The sequence below is a fragment of the Pleurodeles waltl genome, chromosome 3_1, assembly GCF_031143425.1.
Source record: "Pleurodeles waltl isolate 20211129_DDA chromosome 3_1, aPleWal1.hap1.20221129, whole genome shotgun sequence".
Classification (NCBI taxonomy): domain Eukaryota; kingdom Metazoa; phylum Chordata; class Amphibia; order Caudata; family Salamandridae; genus Pleurodeles; species Pleurodeles waltl.
Genome location: NC_090440.1, coordinates 560,804,768 through 560,830,366, shown reverse-complemented (window position 1 = coordinate 560,830,366; position 25,599 = coordinate 560,804,768). Strand labels below are relative to the sequence as shown.

Below are 25,599 nucleotides of genomic sequence, written 5' to 3'. Positions count from 1 at the left end.
CTCCACTGCTGAGCAGAAATGGTGGAGAATAGAAACGACAGTATATGAGCAGAGCTATGGCAATGCCATTAACAGCATTCTCCAATCAACGTTTATACTTCAAATGTATTTAACATGTGGATAAGCCCATCTCCCTTCCGGAATTCTTCCAAATATATATTCAAACTCGCGTCTCACCAATAATTTGGTGAACTTCTCGTCCCCATGATAAAGTCTAATCCAAATTCCGGAGACACCTCTCAGGCACATTTGGGCACTTCAACTACACTTCTCTCCAATAACATTTCGTGATTTTTCCCCTTGGAGTCAGTGTCTTGTTTTGCTTTGTAAGTCCCCGCCCACTTCAAGATTTTCGCCATGCCTGCCTTCAATAATGTACCCTGTAATTCCGCCCACTGCACCACCTACTAACTGAGTGCGAACTCTGGGGTGCCCGCCCTCTGGTGGTAACTATCTCTGCTCTGACATTATGCTCCACCTCCAACAACCACGCCCTCCACGTTTAATAGCTTACGCTAAATTCTCAGGCCCCGCCCCTGTCCCCTCAGACCCCGCCTCTCATGCGTGCCTGTGACGTCTCCCTCCTTTGGCGCCCCGGAGGTCCCGCCCCCGTAGTTTGCGCACATGCGTGTTGGTGTTCATCCGGGTCCCGGCGTGTGGTGTAGCTGTTCGGTAGGCGGGAAATGGCGCCCAAGCTGTAGCGGCTACAGGAGGACCTGAGGAGCGCCAGGGACAGAGGGCGCCAAGAGCAGCGCCAGGTACGGGTACCTAGAGGGGTTAGGCAGGGAGAGGACGGGGCTTGGGTGGCCCTTACAAAGGGAAGGAGACTACAAGGAGAGAAAGAGACCAGGTAGGGGTGAGGGCCCTGGTTAGGGACGGCCACCCATAGACAGACAAGGGGGTCCTGGGTACAGTACACGGGAAGATACCTGCGGATGGCGGTTGGTATATTGGTGTGTACATTTACTAGACGAGGGCCTTGTAGATGGGTACAAATGGGTTCTTAAAAGGGGGCGGGGACAGGGAAGTAGCTCAGCGTCTACCTGCACCTAGCGGCATAGGAAGATGCACTTGATGTCCAGGTGAAAGAATCTGAGGGGGTGGATACCCTGACTAAGAGAGCCAAACAGTATGGTAGGGTGGTGGCTTGCTTGACTGCTGTAGATGGGGCAGGAATTTTCGATCAAACTGCACCTGGGAGGCCAATGTAAGTGGGAGAGGCTTACGGAGCCCACTTTAGGGAGAGGACAGGTGCAGCTCTGTTACTTTTTTTAGTACCTGTGAATTACGTTGTCACACTCGTATGTTTTGAGCTCAGTAGCCCGTGTTTATGTATCAGTTTGAAAGTGTATGCTGTTGCTTTTAGTTTGCACTGTAATGTTTACATGGTGCTCATTTGGTAAGACGTAAAGTTCATCACCATTTGGGATATTTTTATATATTTATGTTTTATGGGCCTGGGGTGGGTCAGGATGGCGGTTTGCGTGCGAACACGCGGAATAATATCTAGTTTGGTATTTTAGTTAACTGAACTCGTGCAAAGTACACATTGTTGCAATCTTGCTTAATCTAATTTGTGCGTATTGAGTTGAACGTGTCACATTATTAGGATGAGCGCTCTAAATAATTGTTGCAAACTCAACTGAATTACTGACAGTGGTCCTATTAAAAAAGTGTAGACACGTTTGCAAAGTTTAACAATGAGACTATATGTATAATTCTCCCAGAATGCTCTGATTCAATGCAAATAATTGCAGAAGCTCGAAAGCAAGCTGTTTGATTCTTTGCTTTCAAAATGAAATGTTCACAAAAAAATGCAACAAGAAAAAAATGTTTTGCTAAGGTATTGTGAAATGTTAAGTGCCATTTCTTTGAAACATAATTTACAACGATATGTTGATGCATCATGGTATTTCCAAAAGATTCATAGTGGAAAATCAGTTGAACAAGTTTCGACAATATTACGGAAAACATGACAAACATCATTTGCAAATCCAATAGGTCAAATATTGTTGGTCACTTTTGGTTTTGTCAATGGGTGTCTTGTTTTGACATGGCTTTTGTAAACCTTTATTGTTACAGGAGCTGCCAGACCCTCACCATTGTAACAAACGTTGACAAAAAGCAAACATTTTTTGGTCTCAAAAAGCACACATTGCCATTGTAGTTCCTGGCACTGAACAACACTACTTTGAGTGCTGCTATGGTGCTTGTGAAAGAGCAGACTGCTATAACTCTCAGTGAAGCCAGCAGACACATGGCTAGAGAAAGAGAGATATAATTTGAATAAAAACAAAGTATTGGTACACAACATACCTAGTTAGGCCCACAATTCTTAAGTAAAGTCACACAAGTGCACCCGGTGTAAATGTCTTTGCATTAGTGCAGATTTACAGCTTTGATGAATTTACAATTTATGGAAGTAGGCCAGGAAATTGTACTCCTAGAAAATATTTGTGAACTGTATTTTAGCATGAGCAAATGTGCTTGTGCAGATTTGCTCATGCGAAAATCTGTTGTTTACAAGTTTACTATCCCTCCAACCACTTTTTCCCAACCCTGGAGAAAGTTTTTTCTTCTGCCTTTGTCAGGATTACATTTCCAACTTTTCTCTGTATGGAAAAAGATTAGAGAAGAGCTGTTGAAAACCACTAAAACATACAAGTTAGTATGTTTGCACAGACTCAAAAGGGCATTCCAACCCTAGAACTGTTGCTTAACCTATCTCCAGCCGCAGGATGTAGATCTGCTGAAAGGTGCCAAAATAAGGAAATTGCTACTTTTCGAGCCCTATTATAATCGGGGAGAGTGTTATCAGAGCTCTTATATAATGAGAAAGCTGCCATAATTTACATGGCACCAAAGAGACAAGTGTACTTTTTTTTACAGGGCAAGTAAATTTATGAAGCAACCTGCCCCATGGACAAAGTAGATATTTTATAAAATTTCCACACCCTTGTGTTACCACCGTAACTCTGGCCAAGCGTCAGGGCTTTATAACATTTTTCGGAGTTTAATACAACCTTTTCTTCAAATCTTTTTAATAATTCTTGTAGCTTTTCTTTCATTAAAAAGATAGCATTGAAATGCATGACTTTTCAGAGAGTCTGTAATTGTTGAATTTCAAAGCCTAATCAAAATTGTGTGTTTGTTTAAAAACAATCCCATCTCAGTTGCATATAATTGCTACAATATTAGCATCTCCTTTCAGATGTGATAGGAACAATTGACTGTACTGATTAGTCTTCATTTTCAAAAGGAAACATATTTTACAGGCTCATTTGTCATGTTTCATTACTAGCAAATAAAATATTTCTCCTGTGAACCTATTAACACAATACATAAAGTGTTTGGCAGAGCCTCTTGGAAATTCATGGTCAAAATTATTAATTTTTCCACTTTGGGTGAATTTGAATATTTCTGATCAACACTTTGAGTCAATCATGGCATTGTTGTTCGGCCTTCATATCCTTAGGGACATTCTGCAAGGTTTCAGTTGGTAACAATATATTTTATTTTTTTAAGTGTCTCACGTGATGTGATAAAGCATTAAGAATCTGCTGTTGCTGTTTTATTAAAGAACACCATGTAAAGATTTCTACTGTCCCTCTGATTAGTCTCATGCAGGCATAGACTAGTCTCTGATATGCTTAGCACACGTTTTAAGTAACAATATTGTCTAAAATAAAATACCTTGGTGTGATATTTATTAATAGTATTAGGGAGGTAATTGACCTGAAACGTACTTCTTTAATTGTAGATGTTAAAAACTGAGGTAGTATCCTTATTTAACTAAGCTAGTGGTGTAGAAGTGTAGCTATAAAATTTAGTGTTTAAAAAAAATATTTTTTATTGAAATTTGTTTTATTACACACATTAACAATCAGTACGCTCATCATTTCTCAGGTGCCTAACAGTATGTCTGTTATTCTAGTAGGGTACAATATCATGGTAACATAGTCAATGAATTTGTTAGGCTCTGAGGTGTGGAGACACAAGGTTCCCCCCCCCCCCCCCCCCTCTTTTCCAATCTGGCAATTTCATACTATTACAGTCCTTTAGTAACTGCCTAGCACTGTAGCTCAATCATATATTTCATAAAGGTCCATCCACCCTCCCGCAAATTTTGACATTTTTGGGGACATCCCCTGGTTTCGTACATAACTTTTTAACCCCCATATGTAGGGCAATGGCATTTCCGTAGGTACTTTCAGGGAACCCCATTTGTTTTCAATGTCCTGTTCTATACAATCAGTCCCATGATACAAAACACAAGTTTACTTTGTGAGAAGCCTATGTTGTTTGGAATCCACAGAGCTACAAATTGATGCCTGGGGGCCAGGAAGGGGGGGGGTGGATCTGCTTAGTTCATAAAGTGAGCTCTATCTATATTCCTGTAGTTCAGTACAGCCACATACCCCGTGCAGAAATGTGCCGCCTTCTACTTCACATTTCAGGCCATTAGGCAACAGAGCCTGTCTCGTTTTATTGTCTGCTTCTATTGTAGTATGCCTGTGGAGGATTTTCAGCTGGTTCAGGTGCATTGTTACCTTTATGGCAACTTTCATAGAGTGCTTCAGTGCCGCCTTCCAATCTATATCTTTGATTGTCCTCCAGAAGGACACTTTTCCAACGAGCACATTCGGGGATCTCAGACCCGTCTAGTTTCTTGGTCTTCAGGTTTGAAAATGCTTTACAATGTCCCCCCTTTATCAGGTCACCCAGCATTGAATCCTAATAATTTTGAAGTTCTTTCAGCATTTTCCTTCTCCCAAAGCAATTTCATTTGCTACCTTACCCTTCTATCCTAGGCATTGTTTTGATCTATTTCGAGCTGCCAGTGATGACCGGGTGACTAGAAGCTGGATTCTTATTGCATTGTATACAATTTCTACTGTAAATATAGTGTATATAAGAAAATGTTTACGTTAATTATTTTTCCAGTCTAACTGAAGGGTCATATCTCTGTGATTAAATCCAGTCATTTATTGGTAAAACCAGAGCAGCCTTGCAGTAGGCTCTAATACCTGGTAATGCAATCTTGCCATTGTATGTTGACCTAGTGAACGTTTTCATTGCAATTCTCGGGGTGCCTCCGTCCCACATAAGTCAACAGTTCTCTGGCTAGCTAGAGGAGAATCGTGAAGGGTATATTTGTAAAACAAAGTAGTTCTGGCAGAGGAAACTTTTTGAAGATCACAGTTTGCCACATTGTTGTTAGTTGAAGGGATCTCCAGCGACTTACATCCTGTAAATCAGCCGATATGACTCTGTTTCTTTCTATAAATAAATTTACTGTGGGTGTTGTATTTGAACTCCTTCAGAGACTTTAATTCCTGGGGTGGCGGCGTTCTCAGTTATATCCTGACACCTGATTTTATATATGATGAACTTCTCTCAGTTCATTTTACGCCTATTGTGCTTGCTGTACTCCCCTGGTTTCATATGGTTGTGCAGTGTAGCTCAAAATATCGTTGGTAGACTATTTTTCCACTGGACGAATTGTTTATGTGCGAAACCCTTTAACCTCTGCAACTGACTACCCAGCACGCCAGTGGTTCAGGACAAAGTGCAAAAAGCAGCGGGCAGAGAGGACATTCTTTTCATGTGTCCTGCCGCAGGTGGAATGGGCAGGATGTCACCCTGTTAACCCAGAGTACTGTTGTTGGATCATGATAAAGGAGGGGCACCCAGCTAGAGAAGATGGAGCAGAGTCCAGAGAGAGAGAGTATCACAACAGGTTGCCAGCTTGGTCTATCTGCTACTGGATCCGTGCCGATGTCTGTCGTACCATTGTGACCTTCCCCTTCGTCGGCTAGTTCGTCGCCGCTCCCGACGTCTGTTGTGCCCATGATCATCAACTGCCGATTCTGACTTCAATGGGGCTTTCTCACCCCAGGTTGGATTCAGACCCTTATTACACTGAGAACAAATACGAGAAAGGATTGGCGGGACACTGGCCCCTTTAGAAGACCAGCTAGATAACCCCAATTTGGACTGGGCACAGGAATTAGGCAAGGCTAGTGGTCTGGATACTTCTTCAGAGGCTAGCATGCTTTCTCCCCCTACCCTGGCAACGGCGGAGGGAACCTCTTATACTATGGTGGTCAGTAGGGCAGCTGAGTCTTTGCCTTAGATCTGCCCACTGTAGCGGTCAGGACGAATCTCTTGACGGAGATGCTTCAACCTAGGGCTTCCACCTCTGCCCTCTTCAATGAAGCCCTCACTGATGTCCTTCTGGGTACTTGGTCCAGACACAGCACAGGGGCTCCTGTGAACAAGACAATCGCCCGCTGCCATCGGCCTGCTCCGAACGACCCTAAATTTCTGTCCCAACACCCACATCTGAGAGCCTTGTCATCTAGGCATCCTTGTCATCTGGCGCATTCCCTTCCACCTCCCCCTGGATAGGGGTTCAAGGAGACTACCCCAACTTTGGAAGATGTTTTCTTCCTCCAGTCTGGCATTGCGGTTGGTGAACACTGCATTCCTTTTGGGCCGCTATACCCTCTGCTTGTGTTATACGATTGCGCAAGTTTTGCCGCAGATCCCGGGTCTCAAGCCATTGCTGATGGGAGAGATGTGGCTAAGTTCACCATTCGAGACTACCCCACAGGACATGCCCCTTACTGGAGGATCATCTGGCACTTTTGAATGAGGAAGTCACAGTTTTCTTGGCCAAAGAGACAATAGAGAGGGTCCCTGTACCAGGAGAAGGTTGTGGTTGCTAGTCCCGTTACTTTCTGGTGCCCAAAAAGGATAAGGGCTTACGTCCTATCCTAGACCTTCGGGCCTCCAATCTCTTCCTCAAAAAGAAGTTAAAAATTCTCACTCTGGTCTCGTCTGCTTTGGACCCTGGAGACTGGATGCGAGCATTGGACTTGCTGGACGCTTACTTCCATATTCCCATTCTGCCTGCCCACAGATGGTACCTACATTTTGTGGTAGGCCATGAGCATTTTCAATTTACCATGCTCCCTTTCGGCCTTACCATCGTCCCTCGGATGTTTACGAAAGTGATGGCGGTGGTTGCCGCTCATCTGCGCAGGTTAGAGGTTTCAGTCTTCCTCGACGACTGGCTGCTGAAGGCGGACAAGCCCCAGAAATTCGGCTCCCATCTTCAGACTACGGCAAGCCTCCTGCACATGCTTGGGTTCACTATGAACACGCTGAAGTCTTACCGGACTCCCTCTCAGACACTCCCTTTCATCGGGGCTGTTCTAGACAACAGTGCAGCTTTGGTCCTATCCTCCTAAAATGTGAGTCCAGGATATTCAGGTTATTATTCTGGTGTTTCAGCCTCTGTCCTTGGTTTTGGTGAGAATGACTGTGAGGCTGCTGGGCCTCATGGTGTCCTACATCCTGCTAGTGACACATGCTAGATGGCATGTGCGGGCTCTGTAGTGGGACTTGAAGTTCCAGTGAGGACAGCATCAGGGGAGTCTCTCAGACATGGTCCAGATCTCAGAGGATACTGTGAAAAATTGCAGTGGTGGCTTTCGAATCAGGATTGGGTCAACAGCAGATCCTTCTCTCTTCCCCAACCAGATCTGACAATAGTGACAAACATCACTCCTGGGATGGGTCGACCACATGGGAGAGGCGGAGATCAGTGGTCTCAGGTCTCTGGCGGAGTCTGGGCTCCATATCAACCTTCTGGATCTCTGGGCGATAAGGCTTGCATTGAAAGCATTCCTTCCCTCTTTCAAAGGGAAAGTGGTGTAGGTGTTCAGACAACCCTACGGCCATGTGGTACTGTAACAGAGTGGAGTAGGGTCCTGGAACCTTTGTCAAGATGCTCTGCGCCTCTGGGCATGGCTGGCACATCAGGCATATCCCTGGTGGTTCAACATCTGCCGGGCCCTCTGAACTCCAGAGCAGACTAACTCAGCCGTCGATGCATAGTCAGTCACAAATGGCGTCTCTATGTGGAGGTGGCGCAGGGTCTCTTTCACAAATGGGGAGAGCCATGGTTAGATCTGTTCGCCTCCGCTGAGAACGCGCAATGGCAGCACAAATGATACAAACAAAACAGGTTTCCATGTCCATTTGTAATATTGATATCTCTACAGTGCCTCAAATTGTACTTTCTCTGCTGAACAAACTGCATGCACAGTGTATTTTCAAAAATAAATGCATGTCACCATGTGCTTATAGTGTAAACATCACACCCTACCATCGTTGGCACCGTCTGCCAATACTAGGCACACTAGCGTGGTTTAGAATATTCATTGTGCTAAGGAAGCAAGGTATCGCAACCAATGCCCAGTGCAAACGGGCCCCTAAGAGAAATGGTGAAACAAATACAGCCAAAGAGTGGCGCTCCACACAGTGTACATATTTTGTCCTATGTAGCTCTACAATGCCAGAGGGTTGAGTTAAGGTGGCCCATTACAGAACTCTGTGTGCAGTTCCTTAAACCCACGGCTAGGCCAACAGGGCCTGGAAAAGGGGACGCGGAATCTTCTTCTAAATTTGAAAGCGTTCACAATTAGGTTTGCTAATTCATTGAGATTGTTTCGGTTCAAGAAAATGGGCACTCATTTTAGTTGTAAGCCGTTGGAAAAAAAGTCGTTTGTTGTGGTCACGTCAGTTGTTGGTGAAGAATGAAAGGACCCATCTAGTGGCCATAGTATCTTGGTGGGCACCTGAATTTGTAATCGCTGCTCCATTTATTGTTGCTGGTGGTCCCCCTAAAGGTACCTTATTCTGAGAGGCTGTTCCTTCATGGGTGGCTGGCTGGGAGTTCCCTTTGTAGACTTTATTTATGTAAGGATAAGCTTTCGGCCCGCTAAATTTCTTAATTCTCACCTGCAGTCTGGTTATTTTTTGCTGTGTCGTATTACTTGCTCTCATTGGTCTCTCCATTGATCTCAGCCTGGCAAGTTTTGAACGAGGTTGCTTGGATTGTACTCTTCAGTGCATTCTCTCCTATTGTGATTTTTACCTAATAGGGCATCCAAGAGTCTTTTGGCTGTATAATTAACATAAGCCAGACTCTTGAAAATGCATCCACCTCCCATAAGGAACTAGTTAAAGTAGCTATGGACTTCATTACACATCACTCCTGTTCCATAGACCCGCTCCTTCAATTGAGCGTTGCAACATGCTAGGCAACTTTTTTCGCAACAAGGTTGGCAATATTTTAAACCATCTTCCGCCCTCTGCATCACCTGTTGCTAATCCTCAGGCTAGGCAGTGGTCAGGCCAGACAATGGTCAGGCCCTACGCTGTCGGCTTTCCCTGAACTAAATCCAAAAACCTTGGAACATATGACAGTCAATTCAGGATCCCCTTTAGTTTCAGGCTGTCCGATATTTTAGGTGTAGGTGGCAATGTTCTCTTGTCCATGCCCGATGACCACCTCAGCCACACCTGAAAGTGGCTATATCCTCCAAGTATTGAAACACGGTGATAGCAAAGCCACTCCTTTTTTTTTTTTTTTTTTTAAATCAACAGCAAATCACCTTCTGTCTGACAGCCACAGATCCATTTCCCTGCACCTGGCAGTGAGCATCCTAATAGAAAAACATGTCAATAAACATCTGTTTAGCTTTCTGGAAACATATGACATTCTCAAGCCCCAACCAGACTGGTTTTAGATCGGGCTGAACTTTCGACACTTTCCCATCCTACCATCATCCAGAGGATGAAGCAAGTTGGAGTTTCAGAGGCCGCTATTAAGTGGCTGGAAGCCTTCCTGAGAAACGGAAGCTTACATGTGTGCAGAGGCTTTCTTTTCTCTACCATCTATCCATTACCATGTGGAGTTCCACATGGCTCATCTTTGAGCCCTACACGTTTTTACTATTTATGCCCCTCGTTGAAATTGTGTGGTCATGTGGACTCATATGCTGATGACACTCAAATCATTATGACTCTTATCCCCGGTGTTTGCCAAACCTCCTCACAACTCAGTTCATGCCTTAAGGAAGTCACAGAAGATATCTGCAAGCAACCTTCAACTTAACTGCGACAAAATGGAGATACTTGTTATTGGAAATAATAGGTCGAGGTGGATAGAAGTGGAATGGCCAGAGCAACTTGGAGATTTACCTAAGCCTGTTCAAGCAGTAAAAAGTGTAGAAGTCTGGATAGATGAAAAGCTCACAATGGAAACCCAGGCCAGAAAACTTGCAGCATCTTGTTTAGGCATTCTTAGTGCTCTAGGAAAGTTTGTGCATATGCTACCAAATTCCACCAGAAGGACCTTAACTTATTTGGAACAAGAATCAACAGGAGACCCTGAAGGTTTCAATTATGAAGATTTATCAGATCATGAATTTTGTTCCACATTAGGATTGTCAACTGATGCTATGATCTCTAGTCATTTCAAACCCAAATCACAGTTCTGTCCCAAATTGCCAGGTGGAAACAAGATTGATGTGTTTCAGGAAGTAATGACGGGTGGGTTTACAAGAATAGCCCTGGGATTATCCAAAAATCTTTAAAAAAAAATAAAATAAATAAATGACGAGAATTCAAACATGACACCAGAGGATTTGGGTGCATTGAAGGATCTGCGAAATAACACAATCATCATCAAAACATCAGACAAGGGAGGCAACATTGTATTATTAAACAGTGATGATTATATCAAGGAAGCCAAGAGACAATTGGGAAAGAAGGACAACTAGAGAGAACTAAAAAGCAATCCTATGAATTTTTAGATGATGGAATACCATGGTATTTAAAAAAAAATTAAAAGAAGGCCAGAAAAGAGATTGTTGGAAGATGAAGAGTACAGGTACTTGAAGACAGACCATTAGGTTACTCCTTCAATATATTTTCTGCCAAAAATTCATAAAAATTGAACAAATCCACCATGGCGTCTCATTGTAAGCTCCATGTGATCCCTTCTTGAGAATACTTCAAGATTTATTGACACATTCTTGTTTCCTTATGTCTCAAATCTTCCATCTTATTTGAGAGACTCTGGATTTCTTAAATATGATTAACAACATACCATGGAAGAAGAATTATACTATGGCTACAATTGATGTGGTTTCCCTATATACACCCATTAGACATATGGATGGGCTAGAAGCTTGTAAGTATTTTTTGAGATCACGATCCATCAGTTTACTGAACACTCAGAAATGTTACAGTAGTGTCTGACCCATAATGTATGTATGTTCGATGGTAGATATTATATGCAGGAACAAGAAACAGCCATGGGGCGCTCTTTTGCATCCACATATGCTAATCTCCTTATGGGCATGTGGGAGACAAGTGGTTTGGCAAGAGAACAATAGGGAAATGCTAAAAACTTGTTGTATTATGGGTACGCTACGTTGATTACCTCTTCTTGATATGGGAAGGAAAAAGGGAGCCCTTGGAACACTTTATAAGATCTTTAAACAATAATCCCCAACAACTAAATTTTACACATAAAATAAGTAAGTTGGTCTATATATAAAAGATGCAAAAATCTGTACAAAAATGCATAGAAAAGACTAGTGCAAATAGTTCATTGCATGCAAATAGTGGACATCCAAAGGCCTTAAAATGGGGTATACCATATGGGGGAATTTTTGAGAGTCAAACGTAACTGCAGAGAGAAAGCAGAATTGGAAACTCAAATGAATGAGATGTATGAAAGATTCTTGAAAAGAGGATACCCAAACTTGGTTCTGGATGATGCACGAAAAAAAGTGATGCAACAGAAAAGAGATGAGCTCTTGGTCCCCAGAATAAAAAGCTGTGACTCAAACACAAATACTACACGATACATTATGCATTTTGAAGCAGGAAGTCAGAAAACAAGAAAGCTCATAAATGATAGTTGGAGACTGCTATTATTGGATGAAACACTGTCTAAATTACTACCCAATCATCCATCTATCACATATAAAAGAGCTCCAACATTGGGTGATCGCCTAACAAGCAGTAATGATCCCCAAAAAGAAAAATGCTACGAACTGGTTGAGAGACAAACGCCAAGGCTTTTGGAAATGCACAAAATGTAAAGCGTGCACTTTTGGTAAAAATATGACACAATTTACAACATTAGATGGTAAGATCATGGAAAGAATTGACTGCGAAACCCCCTTCGTGATTTATGTTCTGGAATGTATATGTGGTAAGAATATGTCGGTAGCACAGTGAACAAGTTGAAATTACGAATCTTGCAACATCTAAGAGCGATAAACAACCAAAACCTGACATATTCAATAGCGAAACAAAAATGGGAACAACATCTGGGTGTCCAAAAAGGGTTGAGATATTATGGCATACAACATATTAAAAAGAATGAGAGGGGAGGGGGGTCGAGAACAGAGGTTGAGGAGAATGGAATCCAAATGGATTATTCTGTTTGAAACTGAAATGCCGTGGGGCCTAAATACAGACGCAGAATTACATAGACACCTATAGGAGACAGGGAATGAGAGGAAAAGAGACATTCGGAAAAGAGACATGAATTGATTTTTTTCATTTATCCCGAACTCTTACAAAAAAGTGGACTAAATTGTGAAACAAGTAACCTTGTAGTTCTTTTAGATTTCCTTGCTCTAGCTTTTTCCTTTTCTTTTTCTTTCTTTGAATATGTTCAAGATGAGCTCAATTTGTTCTAATGCTGAAAGGTACTTTACCGTGAGTCAAAATCCCAAAATGAGGGGAGATGAAAATTTGATAGTGTCCATAGAATAGATGTATCTTTAAAATGAAAAATAATCCTCTTTTTTGCACTTTATAGATGTGTGGAATGAGATTGTGTAGATATAGGTACTTGACTTAAATAATATTTATAAAGGAAGAAAAATTGAGACGGAGGAAACAGAAGTGTAATTATATATGGATACAATTAAGAACTATGCATCAGATTTTGAATTCCATCAAATTATATTTTGATTTAATAAGAAATATTAATGTTTAACATAGACCTCCGTTATAGACAAACTCTATTTTGGGTGAAAAAATTGATAATGAAATGCCATTTCAGTAACATGTAATGATTGTGGGTTTTAATTGGTGGATGTTGGGTGATAACGTGACTTAAATACACTAACTTCACAACTAACTCTATGGCAAGTCGAAGGCACAGGCCGAAACTCGTTGCCATATTTGTTTGAATAGCACTATGCACTTTGTACTGTACAAGAAATAAGAAAATAAATTACCTTTTGAGTTGATGGATGGTGCCAGCGTCATTCCTGCCATGAGAAGCTTGTAAATATTGCCCCTCTAATGCTGTGTAATGATTTATGTTTATATATAGATATATCTCTATATATATCTCTATATATATATATATATATATCGCACAGAGCCTAGGGCTACTGCTGTGTTCCACCTGCAGCTCTGCTTGACATTGCCTTCAGGTATAGGGCTGGGACTAATCCCCTAGAACGGGCTAGGCAAAAGGGTACACACAGTATGCTCCCAGGGTTGTCTTCTGTTGGAACCTCTAGGGCACCTTTACCATGGTTGAATTTTTCGTTGTCTTTACCAGGTTCATCATGCTGGTTATTGTGTTTCATCTGCCTAATCACAGCTCATTCGCTTTATATAACATTGTTTGATTCAGTGAATATATTGAAAGCTCAAGTTTGTATAACTTTTGTGTTTTTTTCATTTTTTTTCTTTCATGGGCATGCATGAGTATGGGTGAACTGTTTTAATAACTTCCCTGGGAAGTCAGTGTCATGTCTAGATTGCCATGATCACCTTGAACCCCCATAGGTTCAGGGGTTCAAGTGAAGCACTGTGAGCTAGCCAGGAATTGGGCAAGCAGTTTCCTATGGTGTGGACAGGCTTAGTTTCCCACAATCTGAAATTCTTCTATTCTAAATACAGTCTTGCTACCTTAGTAGGAACCATATACAGATCAAAACTGAATCCTTGCACTCTCATAATTGGGAGGGTGTGGTGCCTAGCAGAAATCTACTGAACAGTTTTTGATAGGTCTAACAGTCTCCAGTACAAAGGTGTCAGTTCATGATGTCTTATTACCGGATTAATGGGCTAATCCAATGCTTGGTTCTGGAGCTGGTCCGCTGTGCTCAATATCCTATATCACAATTGGGAGGGATGGAGAGAAATGTTGTTCCAGCACGCACTCCATGGTAAATGTCTGGTTTTAACAGTATTTGGTACCTAGGACTGTTGGGAGGCCCGTTGAGCATTGCAGCACCGTCCCAACCAGGAGCACAGCCCGATTTTTGAAGCATGCCACCTTTTAGTGAGTGATGGCGTGTTTCTAAAATAAAACTCATTGTATGACCGTGACAGGCCTAGTTACCAAATAAAGTTAACACAGACCTTAACCACTGAGCCTCACACCTAATGTGAGACCGATAGCACTGATTAATTGCAAGAGATGCATGGAGTGGATTATGCACATTGGTGAAGGGGCTGCCCTGTCTGTTTTGGATAAAATAACGTTAATGAAACGAAATCCCCTCCCAGTATATGGAGGGAGGAATTGACTTGGAGGAGTATAGCACCAACTTTTTCTAACACTTTGGTGTAGTCTGGGTGTGCATTGACAAGATTTATTGGATGATTTTCCTCACTCAGTTGCCCTGTTTCCCAAGGTATCAACCTCGATAAAACAAAATAAAAAATTGTCCTTTGGGGAAAAAAGCAACATGAGCACATATATGGTCAATTGGCCAGAAAGGGTAAGGCAAACTTAAACTATAAGTAATAGCAAAAGTCACTTTCTAGATCCCTGCGTGTGTGTGTTTTTTTTTTTGTTTTGTTTCTTGATTAGGGTTTAACCTCAGCCTAGTTCATACAGGACGAAAACAACTTATGTAGCAATACATAACATTAAGTCCATTGCAGCAGTCTATAATATTTCATGGGATAAATGTCATATTGATTCAAACTAGGCTAAGCAGAATCGTGGTTGGGCCTTGTATTAATTAGACAGTAGTGCAGGTTCACATCTCTCTCTTCAGTGTTTCAGTTCATTGTTGCACTATGAAAGTAATGAGTTATGCGGCTGCCGGGGAGATTAACTAGCACAACACTAAGATGTCAGGTTAATATTTCAGGAGCTAGTGATACTGTCAAATACGTCATGTGGAATTCTGTATTATAGCAGTAATGGACACCAGTACGGGTGAGAAATGTGGATACGTAGGAGGAGGAAGAGGCCGAAACAGTGGAGCCTCTAGGTCGTCTGTGTTCCTTGTATATCTGGGTAGGCGAGGTATATCCTTTGGGGAGATCCCATTGGCCTGCTGCACTGAATGGGATGGAGTCAGTCAGTCAGGCGAGAATGTTTCATCATTGGAGCTTACTTTGAGAAGCATCCACAGTGCGTCCCAGTTGCAACAAGTCTAGGAAGCACTGAGAAGTTTCCGTTTTCTTCAGCCACTCAAAGATTCCGAATGCGCAGGGCTTCCACATGTCCAATTTTGGGTGACCTGCTAGTTCTGCAATCTGTAGCTCGGATTTGGACCAGAAAGATTAGTCAGGGCAACCCTATAGAATGTGATGAAACTCCGCAAACCCTGCATCACATCAGGATAATGTGCGCTCGCTGTGGGGAATAAGTGTTCTACTTTGAGTGTGGAGAAGTAGGCCCAGTGGAGGATAAAAAGATTGTATTAATTTGATGTGAGGTTTGCATGCCACTCTGCTTAGCTATTCTAAGGCTTTTGTCTATTCTTTGTCATTGAGAGGACTATGAAAGTCACGTTCCTAGGCGTTTGCAGGCGTAGTTGAGTATGGGTTAAGAACTCTTTATGAAACCAACTAAACTATTCCCTGCCTGTTTGCCATGGTGCATATAGCTTCTATTAGGGCATATGTTTCAGGTTCCACATTGGAAATAGCTCAACCAGTTCTGAGAGTTTGATGTAAAGACTGTGCTACATGTAAATGAAAGGTGATCGTTATCTGCTAAGGAATGACAAGTGAATGAAGGGTGATAGTTATCTGCTGAGGAAATGTCTTCTAGTGACACGATTCCAGCATTGTCCAAGTGACATGGCCAGATCTTGGAAACTGGCCCTCAAGATGGGGAGTCCCATACGTGGTTTTAGGGGAGCATAGAGTGTAACATGTTAAGTGATGTGAAGGATTTTTGTGAAGCACTGTTCTGCTACCCTGATAGGACTGGGTACGTTCCGAGGGATCCTAGCTTTCTTAAGTGTAAGAATGTGGTGGTCTCAGCAACTTCAAGCCACCTCAAGTAAATAGCTCCTTCAGTGATTACCCTGCAGTCTCGCGGGACATCCACTATAGTTGTGCAAAAAGGTAGTAATGGCAAAAGCTGGGGGCACCCAGACCCCTCTGGTCCACCAGTAACCGCAGTCAGTTTAGATAGCGAGCATTGACACTTTAAACTCAAACGTTTTCAATTAAAAGAGGTCTAAAAAAACAAATTTGAGACAGAATATGGAGGGCCCACGTTGCAGCCTACTTGGCAATTAAAAAGGTGTGGAATCTCAAATGTTTTAATGGGACAGAAGAACTATGCCTGAGCAGATATTTAGATTTAAAAAAAAAAGAGAAACTTATCCTTCCCAAAATGTGGCATGACCTAGCTATTAGAATGGAAACATACTTGCAGTCATGGCCCTCCGTTGTCCTAGTATGGACCATGTGATATTGGAACAAACTGTTAACATCCAGATGTTGCCATTGTATGTGAAGATGTAATTATCAAAAGTAAGTTTAGCTGGGTAAAGAACCTAAGGAAACAGATGGTGGCTTTTGCAATTTTATTAAGGATTCATTTTAATATTGCTCCTTCATAACCTTATCAAAGTGAGAAATGACAGATCTCTCTTGAGATCACCAAACCTGAGGTATTTATGTTTAAAGACTTAACTTCTCATTTGTGTGAGTCTTGGAAAAATAACTCTTAATTTCTTTGTTTGTTCTCTCCCAAACCTTGATATATGCAGTATAAAAAAGTTTAGAATAGGGTTACATCCTCTATTCACACCTGTCATAAATTTGTACTTTCTGCAGTGTTCAGTAATGCAGAGTACAAACAACTGCATATCCAGTATTATATAGCTTACCCATTAAATAGCACAAACAGCTGGGATAACAAAAAAAAAATCAACTGATACCAAATGGGCTGCAAGTAATTGTATACAGAATAAATTCTTGCCCCACACATAATCTGCTTGAATGATTAATTCCATAGACAGAATATTCACAAACTAATTCTATTTATTACAAAATGTTTTTAAAAACACCTATTTATAACCATTAATTTATGTATATAACCTTTTCAAAAGTCCCCACTCCTCAACCTTGAATGAAAAGTTACTCATACATCAATATGCAAGAATATATGTGAAAACAAATAGAAAAGAGGGGGGATTCAATCCTAAGAAAAACACTAAAAAGCTTTTTCTCAGTCTTTCAAGGTGAAAAATGCCACCAGTGATTTTTTTTTTTCTTCCCTCCCAAGGGAAATGGTTTCGTGTTAAGTAAGTTGACAATTCATCCACTTTCAGAGCTTATTTGAGACTAACATCAGGAATAGGCGAGAGTCAAAGCCTATTAAAAAATCACAACTTCAGTATATCTGCAAATGGCTGCAACCAACTCAGTATGTCAGACAAGTAATCAAACCTATGTTTGTTTTCCTCCCTAAAGCGCCACAATAGTGAACACATGGTTTAAAGTTTCTCATTCAGTAATTCTATCAGGCGACAAATCAGCCAAACTTTGTATCTCAATGGCCTGTTGCGCTGTTTTACTTGTAATGCTGATCAGCTTGTTCTACGTGGACAGAATATGAACCACGTGTAACATCACCTCTGTTTTAGGGTTAAGGGCTGGCTCTGCCAGGTTCAAATCTTAAACAGTCTTTGTGTATATGTCATCTGGTCTTAGTGTTTTCAATTTTACTTCTGCACTAATGAAACACACTTTTTATTATAGTTGACACAAGATAACCCTGACTAGGTTCCGTTTCATCTGCACACCTTCAAGCGTACAGCAGAAGTTTGTGTGTTTGATCATAGGTACCTGGAGGAGTTGACAGTGGTCATGACTATATTTTGTCATCTATTTTCAGTTACAGGTGGAGCACAAGCAGAGGTAATCAATATTGGCTTCATACAATTTTTTTCTTTATTTAATGCACTACAGTTTATTAGTGTCATGCTCCTTTTTTATATTTAAAGTTCTTGAAGAAAATTGATTTATAATTTGTAGATCATCATGGTCACTCATCTCATTTGTAGTACAACTTATTTTTATATGTGGCATTGCCAAGCTATTAGATTTGGGAAATCCAAAATGTTCAAATATGTTGTGGTCTTGGTTTGCTTGATAAGGTCTGGCAATTCCTATGGTAGGTTGTGGACCAGAAAGGTGACAAGGCAATGCACTTGAAGACTCAATATCTAGGTTCTTTCATTTCTTCATATTTCCTAACCAGTTTTTCAAAATCATGACTTAGATCTGTATTTTGTTCTGTTTTTTGTCAGCACTACGGAAAGGTAATAAATATTGTGCATTAGACTAAAGAAAATGATTACAGAATGAGTCTAAAAAAACTGTTTCTGTATTCCTAATTCTTTGGCTTGTCATGGGCATTTCTGGATGAACTCTCCTGGTGGGCTAAGATTCAAGTTTGTGAAGGAATAATCCCCTCCGCCAAGGTCGGAAACTGGCCCTTAATCTCCCTGTGCTTACAATTCCACGCATTTAAACCCTCACATGTGTTTTGCTGCACTTTACAAATCCTGGATTTCTGTTTATTTTACTGTGGTCCATTTCAGGTCTTGCAGTGGACTGGTTCTGTCCAGAAACAGCTGTACATATGCTTTACCCTTGGTCATTGTTCTGGTTGGTCTCGGAGGCTATCTATGGCCATATAAGCATTGTTGAAAGTTTCTTTGTTGCATATCAAGAGAAAGTGTACTAAAGTGAAAAACAGACTACATTTGTCTTATGATGTTATTGGGATTCAAAAGGTCCACATTCTTCTCGCCTGTACTATAGAAAAGGTTTCTTTTTTTTTTATTTGTGTTGTAGAGTTAATTTGACACTGACGTGTATTAGTCAGTTATTGACAATGATACACACTGTCCGTGTCATTTAGTGTTAAATTTGGCTTCCCTGCTGTGAAGGTTACATATATTGCAGAACCTTAATTGTTTGGTTTTTTATGTGTTGTTTACAGTTTAAAAACTATGAAATTTCTGATGGCACCTTCAACTGCAGGTCCTCCACCTTTTGAAACTCTCCAGGTGCTTGACTGGATGCATAACTTTTGCATGCTGGCACATTGTACCATCAGACTCTGCCTCAACTTAGTCCCACCTCAACACAGAGCTACATATAAGCACTGTCCCTGTTGTCTGATATCAATTCTGCTTTCTCTGTGCTTTTCAACGGTCCTCTGGGGATTTCTTTTGACCATGTTCAGAGATGCGCCCCTCTAAAACTACTGGGCTTTAACTGTGCGGCACGTGTTGCCAAGCAAACGTTTGTCATGGACCTGCACATCTTCAGTTTTTCATGTCTCCGTACCAAGCACTCCAGGTCCTGCAACAGATGCTCTAATGCATCTGAAGGCAGTCCATGATCAAGAAGCTAAGCTATACATCACCAAGAAAATAAAACTGGGTCCATCCAGCCCCAAGTGACAGCACTGCTCCCTTTCTTACTTTTTAGGCAAGGCCATGATGCAATTGAGATACACACTGAAAATAAAGCTCTAACTCCAAATGAGACTGTCCTTTCCTTAACCCTCCCACGCCTCTCCGAGGGAAGTTTCACAGTTTTGCTCAAAATGCCCGATTCTGCTTTCTTTTTCCTAAAATCTTTGGGAATCTAAAGGTAGCCAGGAATTTTGATTAACCCGAGGAGGATCTACCACCTGAAATGTAGCATCATTTTATTATGTTTTTGTAAAATAGAAAACAAGTGCTGAACAAGAAAGTGTCTGTTGTCCCAGCCAAAAAATGGCATCAGTGAAATGTTTGCTGTGCTTGGACCACTATCTTCCCAGGTTTCAGGAACAAGCACAGTTGTATCAAAACATTTTAACCACTCTTTTCAGTTTATATTGCTAGTCCATTTTTTTTTCTTCCAAGTTTTGTAGTTTTTTAACCTGCTTGCACTGTGGTTCAAACGGGTGCAAAACCCGTTGGTGATTCCAGGGGGCTATGCATTTTTGAAAAGTAGATAAAATTCTGGATTTAGCAAGGGAAGACAAAACATCCAAAAACTGAACTTGCAGCCATCATTTCACTCACCAGAAACAAAGCTTTTGTGGGTTTTTTGTTTTTTACACAATGCGAGTAGTGGTGGATGTTGTGCCCTAGCTCACCCGCCACCCAGGGAAACCTACCAAGCCCATGCATTTCTGAAAACTAGATACCCAGGGGAGGCCAGTGTGGCTTGGCTTGTGTGACTCTTTAGGTTTTCTTACCCAGAACGCCTTTCTAACTTTGGCTAAAAAAACCAATTTTCCTTCAATTCTCCGAGAAAAACGTCTGGAATATGGGAGAGCCACACATCGTACCACCTAGCATGCCCCCAAGCCTCCCTATGAGTGTTACTTCACTTGTGTTGCTGGACCTACTGCCCCTGAAGGAAAGGGCCCAAAATGTAACATGTACACTTGTTTTGCAATATAGGTAGTAGTGGATAATCGGCACCCCCGGGAAACCTACCAAACTGACATTTTGAAAAACTGAACACCAATGGAGTTCCAGGGTAGTGTGCCTCAAATGGGTCTCACAATGTTTTCTTACACATAATGCCCTACAAACCTCAAATGTTGCCTAAAATTGTGCATTTTCTTTGCATTTGTGACATGAACCTCTGGAATCTTTAGAAATCAACAAAATTCCAGCCCCCCCCAATTCCCTCCCACTTGTCCCGATAAAAACACTACCTCACTTGTGACTGAGACTAGTACCCATTACTGGAACGGATAAAACCAAGGTAAATGGGAGTCTGAAATTCTCAACATTAGTAGTAAATTCCCATGCAAGGCATTGCTCTGCCTCTTTTCAAGTTTCTTTAACACAAGCTTTTCAGGGTAACCTTTACGGTTAGAGCAGGTTGTGCCACATGCCACAGTGCCCACTTTGAACAGTTCTTTAAAAACTTTTACACATGTGGGTATTGTCCATGTCTAAATGGTGACCTTTGTCCAAAATTGCTTTGGCAAGTTCTCACTCAATTTTTTTCACTGACTCCAAAAGTTGAAGGGCGATAGGGGGGAAGGGGTGTCAGTTAAAGAATCCCAACAGGTGTGCACACTGATATGATACCCAGTGGTATTTTCACAAAACATATTCCGCTCAATACCACAGTGTGCTCTCTTGCTAGAGATGTACTGTCTGAAAACCAAACAACCCTTGAACGGGACCAGAGACTTGTCCACAAATATATGATCTGGAATTTAGAGATCTGAGAAACTCAACTGAATGGTCAAGAAAGGCCAAATCTTGAAGACACTCTCAATTGGGGTGATCTTGTGGCACCACTGTAGCTTTGTCCACAGAATGCATCATCCTATGCAGAAGCAAATACCAATCGTAATGAAAATATACCTGTTGACATCAAGTAGTTGACCAATATAAAGAAAATTAGGATTCCATAGCAATTCCATCAAAAAAACGTGACCCCCAAAACGGCTTCATTTAATGGAGGTATACAAGTCCACCGGGTAGGTCTGGAATGGGTTTTAAATGTGGCCTGCATACAGATTGGTCTGCTCAACAGTATCATCCAAAAGAACATCAGTAAAGACCTGGAAGAAATTGCTAGGCAAAATGTTCTCTGCATTCATTCTAAACCTTGAACTGCCCTAAAGGCAGTCAAAACAGGCTCCACCATGTTCCGTGCAACCCAGGTTTCAGCACTTCCGATGGAAAGCCTTTCAGCCAATAGCTGCAGCCCAGCTCATTCATTTTGCACTACAGGCACTATTCTCCTCTGGCACATCATCATTTTCTAATAGTGGATTCATCATTAGATGATACCTCTGAAGCAGAAAATTCACTACCTGAATCTTGCACATGGTCCTCTGCCACAAATGCAGATTTGGTCTCAGAGCCATGCTTGGAGACACATTAAGAAAGCAGACCAACAATCTGACTACTGTAAACAACACTGCATCAAATTAGAACTCAACAAACTGACAGTATCAAACAGTAAATACAACTGTTGAAAAATAACAAACCACACTAAACATTCTACTTCACAAAGATACCTCTTACCTGCCATAAACAGCTAGACTGAGATAAACTGCTCCTACTTTGCACACACAGCAAGCACCAAAGATAACCCACTAGGAAGGAAACAAAATACACACAAGACAACACATGGGTGGTTTCACTAACCCGCTGTGTGCCAGCGGTTCAGCATATTTCATGCCCCCCTTCAGTGAGGCCCTAACCTGTCTGGCCTTGGCACACATGCTCTCAGACGAAGTTCTGTGTGTCGGCTCCTCCTCAGTCCATTGGCCGCAGGGGGCTGCCATCTTCTTGACCTGCTCCTAATTGGTCAAGTCAAGCCAGATACAATTTTTTAATACTGTGTTCCGGGAGTTGCCCCTAGACCCTGTCAGTCTACTCCCTTTCTGCCACCAGGAGCAGTCACCTGAGCCCAGGCATGCTCAAGGCCAGAGCTCTCACATTGTTCTTCCATACCCCCGGCTTCTCAGCCACACCCCAGTTCAATTCATTCTTTCCATATCTTGCTGAGCTGGAGTTTCGAGATGAACACTGTATGTGAGCACTTTTGGATTATCTGTATCCACTAAAGCCTTCTGAGAGACACATTTTGCTCAGAAACGTAAGAACTATATTAACTCTAAAATGCCAAAGACTTGAATTTTAAAACTGTTCACCAATAAGTATAGTTTTTGATATTGGGTAATGAAATATATTGGAAAAATGAAGATCTTCTTGGCAACTTATTGTAGTGGACTGAGTGCAGTGTAAGAATGATTTATCAGAGAGGTTAAAGTTTTGAATATGTTTGTGCCATTTCCAGAAAAGACCCTTCTGAGGTCCATAGATTTCATTCCACTAGGGCAAGATCTATGACTACAGTCCTAACTTGGGATGTCACACCCTTTTTAGTTTGAACCTACACAGCGTGCATGCGCTGTCTGCAAGACATGCTGTATTCAGTCTATGGGCTCTAACCACACCCACTATTGCCATTTGTTCTTTGTTGTGCTTGTCTTAAATGCTTCCTTTTTATTGTTGCACTTTTCTAAATTTCCCTCCTTTTGTGTGCTTAGTTCCCTCCCAGGCGATTTCACTAAGAGAACATTTTTGTTGGCCGTCACACTGCGTTCATGCTTCCTCCTGTTACAGCATGTTATGGCCTCTCCTCCCATCTAGGCATTGCAGCCTTAGTGTTCTTTTTTGGTTGTCCACAGCAATGTGTTCACACCAATGAAAACACAATGAAGGTTTCGTTTGTGATGATGCTTTGATCTTTGATATCTCTCTACCTAACTACCCCTCTCGCTCTATCTTTCCACCTCCCTTTGCCTCCCTCTGTCTCTCTACACCCCTACCTCTTTCTCCCTCTCCCTCTACCTCTCTGCAGCTCTACTTCTCTACCTCTGCCCCCTGCTCTCGCTGCCTCTGCCCCCGCGCTGCCCAGCTTTACCGCTCTCTTCAGCCATCTCTAACACAACACCTCTCTCTACCCCATACCTCTTCTCCTTTTTCTTCCTCTAGCTCTACACCCTCCTTGCCCCCGTTTTCATCCTCCTTTTCCGTCACTTATTGATTGACACAGCAGGTGGTTGTATCTCATTCACAAAGCATATTGGTAGTCTAATAAAAGCAGCTGGTTAATCTCTGAACACAGCCTAGTACATCACACACACATATATCTAGGGGTGTTTTTATTGCTTGTAGTGGCAATGCGAGATGCAAAACAACGCAACAGAAACGCAAAAATAGTGCATTCACATCCAAAATGCAAGATCTATTGGCTATGCCTATGCTTGTTTGCATCCGCTGGGCTCTGGGCACATTTCCATACTTTAATTAGACATTAATGATTGATTTTCAAGTGCGCAAGCAGGGTGATTTTGCCCACATTAATCTTCACAACTTCCTGGTGTTAAGTCCATTCCTCAAAATGACAGTTGCATGGATAATATTTTCACATGTGATTTAGGGAGTCTTCAAAGTTAAGAAAGTGACTGGTCTCTGTATCCAGAATGCCACAGTGTGCTTAAAGCAGAGTCTATGTCCATGAATATCCTTTGAAAGCGGGGAACGCAACAGCTGCACTCTTCGGCTAAGCTAGTAGTTGTCATATTGCTTGTGCACCCTGAATTATTATGCACTTGGTCCCAGTGTCTGGAGTAAGGGAGAACATTGCACGTACCGTCAGCACAGTTTACTTACTGTAGTGAGCCTGCCATGGTCCTAATGTCCTTCCTCCTTTAGTCTGAAGCCATTGAGCTCCCCTCGTTATATCCTTCGTAGTTCTTGATGGAGAGAAACGGACTGATTGAGGTGGCACTTGAGGTGAAGCCTGCAGTTTTAAATAATCATCTTCAGATGAACCAGGCTTGGTAATGTAGTAAATCAGAAGTAGCCAGACGTTTGTTTAAAACAATTTGTGATCATGTGCTAGTTGGCACAACATCTGATCCATTTTCAAATAAATCTTTCACGTTAAGCTTTTACAAGATAGTTATATTTGCTGATGCCATTTTCCTAATTTTTAGTCTGCTCTGCTTTTATTTTGGGCAGACTTTTTTCTTCTTCTTAGGCTTGCATTGTTTTTTTATTTTTTAAAGAAAATTACTTCGATTGACAGGTATGCACACAGATTTATTTAAATGATTAAGCTTTATTCTTTCTTGCCTTTTCAGGGCGTTTTTTTGGTGTATTGTTATGCTCTGCTGCTATAGCTTATAAACCTTCTCTCAATAGCTCATGTACATGCCTGATGGAGTGATTCTTACAGCTTTTCTGTCACCCAGAAATGTCGTCCATAAATGTCTATTGCTTTGCACATCTAAAACCTTTCTCACAGGCTCATCTTTTTTTACCGTATACTGTAGTGCAGGGTCTCATTTAGTTTCAAGTTTCTTTCCTACATCTTAGTGGTCTTATTCCCTTTTACAGTTAACATTGTACTGTGGAAAGCTACAGTTCCTATTTTGTACTTATCAGTGTTGACTGACTTGGCATCTCTTTGAAGCTCCACCAATGAAGACATTACCTGTGCAATCTTTTCCGAAGTCAGCTACCTAGTTATCTTTTCCAAATGGTTTCTAAAGTGACTTTTTTTTTTTTTATATATATATATACTGGAAACGCCTTTATCTGCTCCCTTCATACATTTACTTAAGCTTTTTATGAACCGTTTCAAGTTCTGTGACCAAACTAAAACAGATTTTAAGCCAGATGATAATTAGCACATTTTAGTACCTCTTCATTGCAGCAGTGCAGTAATAATTTTTTTAAGTCCATGTCTGAACTGATAATTCTATAGTAAAGTGCCTCGCTGCCACTGGACAATACAACTCATGCTTCTTTCTTCACCCTCTAATATTCGTAATAGCTGTGGGCTAAGTTAAACAAATTGCAATAAATTAAGGTGCTTGTAGTACAGTACACTCGTTGATGCATGCTCATTTTTAATCATGAAAATGTTTCATAAGGAGGAGAG

General features: G+C 41.5%; 1 protein-coding gene across 3 annotated transcripts in view; it reads left to right on the top strand.

Moving 5' to 3' along the window:
• The first annotated feature begins 603 nt into the window (after nt 1–603).
• CTDSPL2 (CTD small phosphatase like 2) overlaps nt 604–25,599 on the top strand; it is a 408,424-nt gene continuing 383,428 nt past the window's right edge. Inside the window, exon 1 of one of the 3 annotated variants that reach the window (XM_069222959.1) lies at nt 604–758. The gene's annotated coding sequence lies outside the window, so the exon portion shown is untranslated. Of the gene's footprint in view, nt 759–869; nt 954–25,599 lie in introns of those variants that run through there. The other 2 variants (XM_069222958.1, XM_069222960.1) reach the window with 2 other exon arrangements.